Raw genomic sequence first — 12,613 nt, 5'->3', positions numbered from 1 at the left:
CTTACCATTTACCCTTCCTATATGATTTTTAAAACCTTCTATAATATGACCCTTACTAACTGTGTTTCATCTATTCTAAGACACCTTTTTTTTGTTAGTGATATGATTTTTTTTAATTTGTCTATATTTTTAAGCAGTTTTAGGTTTATAGAATGATTGAGTAGAAAGTACAAAGAATTCCTTTACAACCTCTCGTTGCCCTCCCCACTGTTTCTCCTCTTATAAACATTATGCTATAATATACTATATTTACTTCAGTTGATTAACCAATATTGATACATTAATTGTAACAGAAGTTCATAGGTTGCATCTGGATAATTACATGAATCCACAATTATAGTATCATACGGAATCCTTTCACTGCCTTAAAAAATCCCATGTGTTCCACCTAGTCATCCATTCCCCCCTCACTCTAGCCACCTGAACTTCCTAGCAACTACTGATCTTTTTCCTGTCTCCAAAGTCTTGCCTTTTCTAGAATGTCAAAGAGTTGGAATCATAAACTTACAGTTTCTCAGACTGGCTTCTTTCACTTAGCAGTATGCTTTAAAGTTCTGCCATATCCTGTGCTCTTGAGCATGCATTTCTTTTATTGATGAGTAATATGTCACCCCATGAATATACCACAGTTTATCCATCTATTTCTTTTATTGGAATATAGTTGCTTTACACTGCTGTGTCAATTTCTGCTGCGTAGCAAAGTAAATCAGCCATATGTACACATATATCACCTCTTTTTGGATTTCCTTCCCTTCCATCACCACAGAGCAAGGAATAGAGTTCCCTGTGCTATACAGTAGTTTCTCATTAGTTGCCTATTTTATACATAGTAGTGGTGTATATCAATCCATCTCCCAATTCATCCCACCCCCTCATCCCCCCTTGGTATCCATGTTTGTTCTCTATGTTCATGTGTCTATTTCTGCTTTCCAAATAAGATCATCTTTAGCATTTTTCCAGATTCCACATATATGTGTTAATATACAATATTTGTTGTTCTCTTTCTGGCTTACTTCACTCAGTATGACAATCTTTAGGCACATCCACGTCTCTGCAAATGATGCAGTTTCATTCCTTTTTATGGCTGAGCAATATTCCGTTGTATATATCTACCACATTTCCTTATCCATTCTTCTGTTGATGGACATTTACGTTGCCTCCATGTCCTGGCTATTGTAAATAGTGCTGAAGTGAACATTGGGGTGCATGTGTCCTTTCAAATTCTGGTTTTCTCTGGATGTATGCCTAGGAGTGAAATTGTTGGGTTATATGATAATTCTGTTTTTAGTTTTTTAAAGAACTTCCACACTGTTCTCCATAGTGGTTGTACCAATTTACATTCTTCCCCACATTGCAGGGGTTCCCTTTTCTGTACACCCTCTCCAGCATTTATTGTTAGTAGACTTTTTGATTTCTGCCCTTCTGACTGGTGTGAAATGATACCTCATTGTAGTTTTGATTTGCATTTCTCTAATAATTATTGATGCTGAACATCTTTTCATGTTTTGGTTGGCCATCTGTATTTCTTCTTTGGAGAAGTGTAAAACACATCTTTTAAATGATGAAAACATCTCTGAAATCAGAGTGCATCTTGCAATTGATACACTTGTGCCATCTTAGATTTGATAAAATATTGTTCTCTTCTCAGTTCTTGGCTTGGATATAGGACACTTCTATCTTAGAAAAAACAACTTCTTGTTTTGCTGTGCTATGACTCTTTCATAGCTCCAAAATCTTGTTCAAACATTTCTCACTGTCTAGGTATTCCTGTTCTGCTGTATCTTTCCTTATTTAGGTCCATCTGTAAGGCCCAGCTCAAAGGCCATCTCCTGGATGAATGCCTTGTTCACTATCTCAGCTGATAAAAACCTTCCCTTTGAAACCTCTCAGTTCTTTCTTTGTAAGACTAGCAACTCTTATCAAATAGTTCCATTTAGTTTCAATACTTGTATATATTTTTGGTCTGTACACAGGAGTCCAAGAGTTCTGTAAATGACTCGAGAAGACAGTGAAAATTCTGACATTCCGTGAAAGAGCATAGGCTTGTTTCATTAATGTACTCCAGGACATTTGAACAGTTTCTTTAAAATCTGCAGTGCCATCATTCCAGAACTCAGTTAAAGCCCTGCTTTGAGCTGCCCTCTAGAGGTGATACATCATCATTGAGCCAGTTCAGTTCAGTCGCTCAGTTGTGTTTGACTCTGCAACCCCTGTTGACTGCAGCATGCCAGGCTTCCTTGTCCTTCACCAACTCCCAGAGCTTTCTCAGACTCATGTCCATCAAGTCGGAGATGCCATCCAACCATCTCATCCTCTGTCGTCCTCTTCTCCTCCTGACTTCAATCTTTCCCAGCATGAGGGTCTTTTCTAAGAAGTCAGTTCTTCACATCAGGTGACCAAAGTACTAGAGTTTCAGCTTCAGCATCAGTCCTTCCAATGAATATTCAGGACTGATTTCCTTTAGGATGGACTGGTTGAATCTCCTTGAGGTCCAAGTGACTCTCAAGAGTCTTCTCCAACACCACAGTTCAAAAGCATCAATTCTTCAGCACTCAGCTTTCTTTACAGTTCAACTCTCACATGCATGCATGACTACTGGAAAAGCCATAGCTTTGACTAGACGGACCTTTCTCAGCAAAATAATGTCTGCTTTTTAATATGCTGTCTATTTTGGTCATAGCTTTTCTTCCAAGGAGCAAGCATTTTTTAATTTCATGACTGCAGTCACCATCTGCAGTGATTTTGGAGCCCCCAAAAATAAAGTCTGTCACTGTTTCCATTGTTTCCCTATCTATTTGCCTTGACGTGTTGGGACCAGATGCCATGATCTTAGCTTTCTGAATGTTAAGTTTTAAGCCAACTTTTTCACTCTCCTCTTTCACTTTCATCAAGAGGCTCTTTAGTTCTTTGCTTTCTGCCATAAGGGTGGTGTCATCTGCATATCTACTGCTGCTGCTGCTAGGTCGCTTCAGTCGTGTCCGACTCTGTGCGACCCCATAGACGGCAGCCCACCAGGCTCCCCTGTCCCTGGGATTCTCCAGGCAAGAACACTGGAGTGGGTTGCCATTTCCTTCTCCAATGCATGAAAGTGAAAAGTGAAAGTGAAGTCGCTTAGTCGTGTCCAACTCTTAGCAACCCCATGGACTGCAGCCTACCAGGCTCCTCTGTCCATGGGATTTTCCAGGCAAGAGTACTGGGATGGGGTGCCATAGCTTCATCTGTATATCTGAGGTTATTGATATTTCTCCCACAATCTTGATTCCAGCTAGTGCTTCATCCAGGCTGGCATTTCCCATGATGTACTCTACATATAAGTTAAATAAGCAGGGTGACAATATATAGCCTTAACATACTCCTTTCCTGATTTGGAACCAGTCTGTTGTTCCATGTCCAGTTTTAACTATTGCTTCTTGATCTGCATACAGATTTCTCAGCAGGCAGGTAAGGTGGTCTAGTATTGCCATCTCTTGAAGAATTTTCCACAGTTTGTTGTGATCCACACAGCCAGGGAGACTCAAGACCTGGAATCAGCAAGAGATACTGGAAGGCATGCAGCTGGGAGGGGAGCTGTTAGGACAGGCTGCTCTTCTCAGCAGGACTCACTAATTGGCCCTGTTCCTGGGAGTGGCTGTTGAAAAGGTCAAGCTTTGAAAAACCATGTTGCTTAGAGATTGTCAGCTCTCTCTACCATCCTCCCATGAGTCACCATGATGTCTTGGAAGGGTGGGGCTGGTTGGGAGACTTGGTTTTTCAATTTACCCTTTCCTCAGGGAATCTAGACTAAAGTAGAAGTCCAAGAACACTGGGTTACCTCTACTGGCACCTTCGGGGAGAATGTCTGTAACCCAGCCCTGTCGGAGGGTGTAGCCTGGGAAAAGAAGGCTACATGCCCATGTCATCATCTGCAGTAGATTCTTCTCAGTTATAGCTAATTTCGAACTCTCCCAAATTATATGCATGAATCTTTGCTACAATACACTCATAAAGCTTACTCACAGCAAACTTTCATGGCCACAAGAAGATAAAAAATCTTCTCAAATGCCCTCTTGCTATTGCCATGACTTTTTGTGACTAAATTTTAAATGACTTGTGAAATTTCCCACTGAGTTCTGTTTCTTGAGGATAATGCCATTTTTCTATAAGGGCCTCCCAGTTAAACATCTTTCTATGAGTAATGTCTTAGGCCTCAGTTTCTACCAAATGAGGGCATAGATTCAAGAAGTTTGAGGTCCCTGCCAGCTTCAGCTTTCTAACATCTGCTTGCTGCTCTGCAGAGCTCACCTCCCATGCATTGGATTTAAGCATTAATAAGTTTGAAGCTCACTTTTCTCTGAGGCAAGATGGTTGGCATGATGTGATCTGGGCACATCATTTTCTGTAGTGTATGACTAAGCTCTCCTTGCTTTCATATTAGGAGGCCTTGCATAAAGGTCACAATTGTTGAGTTGATTTCACCAAGATATGGTTTTGTTTAAACAATTTTTTCCTCATTAAAATAGTCAATAAGTGTGTATTACAGAAAATGTAGACAATTCAGAATACTATAAAGAGGGAATTAAGAAGCATTTAAATTCTGATCTCTCATTGTTAACACTATGACATGTATCATTGCAGTAATTTTTTCTGTAATAAAATAATATAGTCATATGATTTTTTTAAATGTTTGATATAGAATTGGAATCACACTTTCCAACCTTTTTTTTTTTTTTTAAATTTTAACCTGGCTTTTCTCCCTTACTGATAAATGATTAACAGTTTCCTTTGTCATCATACAGTTAGCAGTGTGGACTCTGCAGCTAGCCTGTCTGGATTTGAATACCAACTTTATTACTTACTTGCTGTGTGGCCCTTAGGCATGTCTTTTAATTGATAAAGGTACTGCAATTTTCTCACCTGAAAAATGGGAATAATTTTCAACTGTGTTCCTAATTCACACAGTTGTGAATATTTAAGTGAGTCAGCATTTGCCAAGTAGAATAGTACCTGGCAAGTAGTAGTACAGGCTTTGTATCAATAGGACTAGCTTTGGCTGCTATGACTGTAGTAGTGTTTTCTTCTACAATGTCATTTTAAAGACTGGATAAGATTTCATTGTGTGGAATATAGCATAATGCATTTAATCAAGGTCCCATTGTTAAATACTGTTCTACTTTCTTGATATTATGACCAACAGTGCAAATAGACTTCCTTTCAAAAAAAAATTATCACTATATAAATGAAATCAACCCTGAACACTCATTGGAAGGACTGATGCTGAAGCTCCAACACTTTGGCCGCCTGATGCAGAGAGGTGACTAATTGGAAAAGACCCTGACCCTGGGAAAGATTGAAGGCAGGGGGAGAAGGGGGAGACAGAGGATGAGATGGTTGGAAGGCATCGCTGACTCGAATGGACATGAGTTTGAGCAAACTGCAGGAGATAATGGAGGACAAGGAAGCCTATCATGCTGCAGTCCATGGGGTCACAAAGAGTCGGATAAAACTTAGTGACTAACAAAATAGTTGATTTACAATGTTGTGTTTACTTTTTGCTGTACAGCAGTCACTCAGTTATTCATACATATTCTTTTTCTTACTTTTTTCCATTATGGTTTATTACAGGATATTGAATATAGTTCCCTGTGTTATGCAGTAGGTCTTTGTTAGTTACCCCTCCTATATATAATTGTCTGCATCTGCTAATCCCAAGCTCATAGTCCTTGCCTCCTCTTCCTCCACCTTGGCAAACACAAGTCTGTTCTCTATATCTGTGAATCTGTTTTTGTTTCATAGCTATGTTCATTTATGTTGTATTTTAAATTATATATGTAAGTGATACCATATCAGACTTCCTTCTTTCATTGTATTTGTAATAGGACAGTCTGTATACCAGGTAAGGAAGGAATACAGTGACAGGAAGTGGAAGTACCATGTTTTACCCTCTTGGTTTTGAACTTGGTTGGAGAGGCAGAGAGAATGTCATTGCCTCCCTTTTGCCTGGAATGCTACTGCTCAGAAACTATTGAGACTTTTTGGCACTACCCAGTCTAATATCTGCGGAGAAGGCAGTGGCACCCCACTCCAGTACTCTTGCCTGAAAAATCCCATGGGCAGAGGAGCTTGGTGGGCTGCAGTCCAAGGGGTCGCTAAGAGTCGGACATGGCAAAGTGACTTCCTACTTTCACTTTCCACTTTCATGCATTGGAGAAGGAAATGGCAACCCACTCCAGTGTTCTTGCCTGGAGAATCCCAGGGACAGGGGAGCCTGGTGGGCTGCTGTCTATGGGGTCGCACAGAGTTGGACACAACTGAATCGACTTAGCAGCAGCAGCAGCAGTCTAATATCTGAAGGTCCTTCCTAGACTGAATCACCAGTAATCCCATTCTCAGATCCAATTGGAGAAGGATCCTTGGCCAGCCATGTCATATACTTCTAGTTCTTCATGCAGGAGCTATCATAAAATGACTCAGCTCTATGGGCTCAGCTGCAAGGAAGACTTGGGAATATTTAGTAAACTCAGTGTGTTGCCGAAGCCTCCATCTTTTCCAGGCTGGTTCATGTAAAGGTCCTGTCAGAGATGATCCCATTCTGTCTTAAGGCTCCCTTCCTGCAGTTATCTTTCCCAGCAATACTGGAGAGAATGGGAAGGGACTTTCTTCTCTGTTCTAATCCTCTGTCCTTAGTCATAGGAATGATTCCAATGCATTCTGATAGCATGAGACTGGTATCCTCTCTATAGGTTGAAGGAGTTATAGACTCAGAGGTATCAGGTGGCCTCATGGAACAACTTTATGTAAAAAAGCTGTGCCAGTGAAGATAAACACTATTAATGGGCATTATTTGTTGGGGGGTAAGATCACCTTCAAACTCTACATGGGACAGGCTGTTGAATGGTTAGTTCTTACTATCTCTCTGTTAAGTGTGTTAGTTGCTCAGTCGTGCCCGACTCTGCGACCTCCCGGGCAAGGATACTGGAGTGGGTTGCCATTTCCTTCTCCAGGGGATCTTCCCAACCCAGGGATCAAACCCAGTTTCCTGCACTGCAGGCAGATTCTTTACCAACTGAGCTACAAGGGAAGCCCATAAGTGTACCACCAACGAAATCACTCCTAGTTCAAAGTACATAACCTACTATAATATATCCTAGAAGATTCACTTCTAAATTTCTGCCTTTGTTATCTACTGGTTCCTCTGGAAAGTATTACCTCCTAGGTTCCCCGGAAGGTTCTGCCCACCTTCTGTCCTGTAAGGTAATGGATAAATACACTTCCTAGAGAATTCACTTAATACATGGAGGCAGGAGCACTCTTCCCTAACCTCAACTGTATTCAATCAACGGGACATTTAACATGGTGCCATGGGTCTATGTTTCTGCCAAGTAGGTGGAAACCTTTAGACTATGAGGCCACCAATCTTAAATAGAAGGAGTGGTGAAATAGGCAAATCTAGAAGATTTACTGTTAGAAGTCAGGGTAGTAATTATTCTTACTGGAGGGAAAGGAGCACAGAAGAGGCTTCTAGGGGGCTAACAGTCTGGATTTTGACCTAGGTCCTGGCTACATGGGTGTCTTCATTTGTGAATGTTCAGTGACCTGTACACTCATGATAAGTGTTCTTTTGTACATGTGTTTTGCTTCAATTAATATAATTTTTTAAGGGGATAAACAAAGGGTGATCCACCTCTACTAAGACTAGTGGGTCTTTCCTAGGGCTACCAGATTTAGCAAATAAAAGTACAGGATACTTAGTTCAAATAAACAGCAAATGATTTTTTAGTGTATGTGTGTCCCATGCAATATTTGGGACATATTTACACTATAAAAGTATTTATTGTTTATCTGAAATTTAAATATAGGAGATAGAAATGAGAGAATAAGTGCTGCAGTATTCCACTTTCTCCATTCTTCCTTCATTCATACCTCTCTCCTGTTGTTTTGGGTTTCTCATTACCACATTCATATCAAAGAAAAGAGGGAAAAAAAGATAAGCAAAAGAAATAAAGTAGTGCCCAAATCGTTTACGCTTTCATTATTCGACTCTGCAATTCTGTTGGTTGGTGTTTCTGAAAATTGAATCCTGATTTGTCTGTGTTATTTTTTTCTTCCTCTTTTTTTTTTTTTTTTGCCCCTCTCTTTCACCCTTCCTCAGAACTTTGTAACCTTTGCTCAGATGGAAGTTGAATCCTTCTCAGTATTATCAGTGTTTTTCCTGCCTTTTCCTACTAGGTTTCATAGGCTAACCTTGAAAAATCTATTTGTTATTGATCTCTGAAAGGTCGCCCTTCCTTTTTCTCTGTCCAACAATAACTAATATGCACCTGGGACATTTCAGCTATGCTTCTTACACAGATTTGAACCAAGTTCTCAGAATTCTACCTTCCTTTTCTATAATTTCCACTCCTAAAGGTAAAGAAATTCAGGTCCAAATTATTAATTATAACAAGTCCTAGTTATCAGAGACAACTAGGCTCTGTCAGCAAATGGAATCAAATGCCAAAGGTTTTGTGCTTTGCCATATTTTCAGTTCATAGAGATGGGCATAATAAAGTGGAATTATTTCCTGCTTCCCGGAAGGCATCCAAGTTGTGATTTTTGTAATGCCGAGACAACTACCCACTTAATTTAGATTAAAATTCTCAAGTCAAAAATGATTTTGATATCCTTTTATTTAAACAATAAGTACATCTCCTGAAATGCTTGAGGAGAATATGAAACGTGGGGAAAAAGAAGTTACACCCACATCAAAGAAAGATCATAATGTATCTCAACAACTGATATTTGGAACCTTTGCTCTGTAGGTTCTGTAGCTGCCTGATCTTTTAAAAAGTCAGTAGATTTTCTGTAATGTTATCACTGATGTATATTTCTGATTGAATCACTTCAATAATCATTGACCAAATCATTTCTAAATGATTCTGGGCAGCACTTTTCCACATTATTTTTCACACAATTGATTGAACTGACTTGTGGAAACTCAAACCTTTAAAAATCATGTGTGTGTATGTGTGTATATATATATATATATATATATGGATATATAGATATATATCATGGATATATATATAAATGAATATATATATCCATTGCTCCTTTTAAACCTTTTAAAATCATGTATATATATATATGTCCATGTATATATATGTATCATGTATGTATATATATGGATTATATATATCATATATATGGATATATATATATCCATGTATATATGGATATCTATAATCCATATATATATGGATATATATATCCATTATTCCTGTATTAATAAGTTTTACTGTGACCAATTTCCTTTGCTGAGAGAAAGAGAGAGCAAGAAGGAGAGAGGGGATGGGGGTATAATGATAGAGACTCAGTGTGTGCAGAGGAGAATTTAAAAGTATGCAAAGACAAATTAGTATAAAAGCATCATAAATAAGGCAAAAAAGGTTTTAATTTTTATGAAACAGTATTAGCATATATACATAAATCAAGTAGCTCTGGTTTTTTCAGAACACTTTATAAATATTACTAAAAGGTTTATTAATCAGTAAATGATGTAGACAATTGCAGAATCTTTAACACTGAAATAGTATTTTCTCTTTTTTGGAATAGTATTTTCAATTCTGAGAGTTCCATTGCAAATGCATAGTGACCTTTAGCAGCTAAATAACCTCCCAGGAACCTGCTGGGTTGTTACCAATTACTTACCAACTACTTGCTCTTATAGTCCCTGACATTCCTTTGACAGAGGTCTCTAAAGTCTATCCCCAACCTACTTTTCCACCTTTATCTCCCACAACCCCCAGTTGCCCTAGGTTATTTCTGATCTGGTCTCTTTTTTGGTTCTGTGCCCCTGGGGCTGCCAGAATACCACCTCCTTCCTGCCCACCCAAATCCTCCCCCAACTGTCCAGGACTGGCTCAGACCTACCACCTTCATTAATTATGTCTGCCTACTCTAGTCCACAGCCATCCTCTCTTTGTCTGCCTATATTGCTAGATCACTGTATCACTATTGTGGCATTTTATTACATACTAGCCTGCATCAACATCTGCAATGTTTTCTTAAAGAGTTATTTAACATTCATGGATGTTTGAACATGTTGTAAATGATAAAGTTTCATACTAATGCACATGTTATTATCATTATTAACTAGTTTATAACACTCCCCAAGATATGGGGATTGTGCATAGATTTTTGTATGACATCAAGGAGAGCAGTGCATACTCCATGATCCCTCTGAAAATACTTTCTGATGAATTAATGCATGGAGGATCAGTGGACTTAGAGCTAAACCACCGTAGTTTGCATTTGACACATTACCTGTCTGAATTGAAAGTAATTATTTAATCTCCACTTCAGTTTCCTTATTTATAAAATGGGATAATAATGGCACCTACTTCATAGAATTGCTTTGAGAATTAATGAAATCATACATGTAAAGTGACTTACAAAGTATGCTTAGCACACAAGTATTCCATAAGTATTAGTTATTTGAATGAATCAACAAAACAGAATGGACTACTATATTTTAAAATCTAGAAAAAATAATGACTATTTTTATTATCCCTAGAATAATGAGTGCAAAATAATATAGTACATAAGAATGTTAAGGAAACTGAGTATTCTCTTTAATATGTCACGCATGCATGCTAAGTTGTATCCGACTCTTTGTGATGCTATAGACCATAGCCCACCAGGCTCCTCTGTCCTTGGGATTCTCCAGGCAAGAATACTGGAGTGGATTGCCATGCTCTCCTCCAGGGGATCTTCCTGATCCGGAGATGGAACCTGCGTCTCTTACATCTCCTGCATTGGTGGACGGGTTCTTTACCACTAGCGCTACCTGGAAGTGTCATGATGTGTATATTTATTCCTGAAGAGACCTTTCAGGGTGAAGTTTATATTCAATATTGTTTTGTATTTTTCAAATAAAAATTCATGTAAGGTTTATATAGAAGAGATTTTGGTACACTTATTTTTCTAGACATCACATTATTTTTAGATCTGAATAAATAACATTGCTGCATATTCCTTTGTTTTACGTTATTTAGAAGATAGTAATTAAAAGCAGCAATTAATTCCAGATGATTTTCTGTTTATATCTGTGTTGAGCTACTTTTGTAAAAAAGTATGGGTTAATTTTGAAGTAGAAAATGACAATAGCAATTTCATGAGGAACTTCTTGAAAAATATTTGTTTCTAAAAGTTTCTCAAAACACTTAACTTTCCTATGTTAATTTAGCAAATTAAATGTCTGCTGTCAAATTTGTTATGATTAAAACATACAGATTTCCCTCACTAATGATTTACACATATATCAACCTTAAATCAAGTGAGTTTTATTGCTCTGTGGAGCCATCTGCTGGTCAGTGGTGTTATAGGTATATAAAATTTTTCGAATGAATGAATTTGTGACTCTAGCAAACCTGCAGAAAATGTCCTTCCAGATATAAAAAAATGAGAGAAATGTGCCTCTAAGATAATGGAAACAATCACATTTAGAAAACAAATAGAGTGTATATTGGGGGGAATTGTTTCATTCATTCAGCAAGTTTTTGTAAACTTCTCCCTGCTAATTGAATAGAGTAAAACATAGGAAACTGAAGCTGTTAGTCGCTCTGTCATGTCCAACTCTTCCATGGAGTTCTCCAGGGTGGAATACTGCAGTGGGTAGCCATTCCCTTCCTCAGGATATCTTCCCAATCCAGGGATCAAACCCTGGTCTCCCACATTGCAGGCAGATTGTTTACCATCTGAGCCACCAGGGTATACACCCACACACATATATACTTTATAGTATGTAGTTTTTTAAAAACCGTATAGATCAATAGTATTAGAGATGAAAGTCATGGTACTAAGGTTGCCCACAGGAAGTTAGGTTGTGAGCATAAATGCTATTGTTGACATTACTGTTGCTTAGAACTAAGTTAATAAGTGTCTTTTAAGAGCATGCATGTGCATTGATTTTAACCCCAATTTGATTTACAGTATTATGTTTCTATACTTCTTTTGTAATGTGTGAAAGTGAAAGTCGCTCAGTTGTGTCCAACTCTTTGTGACCCAATGGACTATACAGTCCATGGAATTCTCCAGGCCAGAATACTGGAGTGGATAGCCTTTCCCTTATCCAGGGCAATCTTCCCAACCCAGGGATTGAAGCCAGGACTCCCACATTGCAGGCAGATTCTTTACCAGCTGAGCCACAAGGGAAGCCCAAGAATGCTGGAGTGGGCAGCCTATCCCTTCTCCAGTGTATCTTCCCAACCAAGGAATTGAACCGGGGTCTCCTGATTTGCAGGTGGATTCTTTACCAACTGAGCTATCAGGAAATCCTCTTGTAATGTGTTCATGTATTTTATTTTATGACATTTCCCTATGTAATTTAATTTTTATCTTTATATAAATATTTATATATTCACATATTTATTATGATATTTATATAAATATTATTTATATTATATTATAATTACAAATATGAATTATATTAATATTTATATGTATTATATGTATGTATATATATGTGTATTATATGTATTATACATTATATGTATAAGTATAAATTATAATTGATTATAATAATACAAATTATATTTATAATATAATACATTGTATTGTATGTAATAAAATATATTTAGCTCTGTTATTATACTTA

At 37.9% G+C, this 12,613-nt stretch overlaps 1 long non-coding RNA gene across 3 annotated transcripts in view; it reads left to right on the top strand.

Moving 5' to 3' along the window:
* Positions 1-10,918, top strand: part of LOC129623228 (uncharacterized) — a 41,589-nt gene extending 30,671 nt beyond the window's left edge. Inside the window, exon 3 of one of the 3 annotated variants that reach the window (XR_008700406.1) lies at positions 10,644-10,918. This is a non-coding gene — a long non-coding RNA (uncharacterized LOC129623228). The remainder of the gene's footprint in view (positions 1-10,643) is intronic. The other 2 variants (XR_008700407.1, XR_008700408.1) reach the window with 2 other exon arrangements.
* The last annotated feature ends 1,695 nt before the right edge of the window (positions 10,919-12,613 follow it).

Source organism: Bubalus kerabau, chromosome 11, assembly GCF_029407905.1.
Source record: "Bubalus kerabau isolate K-KA32 ecotype Philippines breed swamp buffalo chromosome 11, PCC_UOA_SB_1v2, whole genome shotgun sequence".
NCBI classification, from domain to species: Eukaryota; Metazoa; Chordata; class Mammalia; order Artiodactyla; family Bovidae; genus Bubalus; species Bubalus kerabau.
The sequence above is the reverse complement of the archived record's forward strand: the minus strand, read 5'-3'. Positions and strand labels throughout refer to the sequence as shown.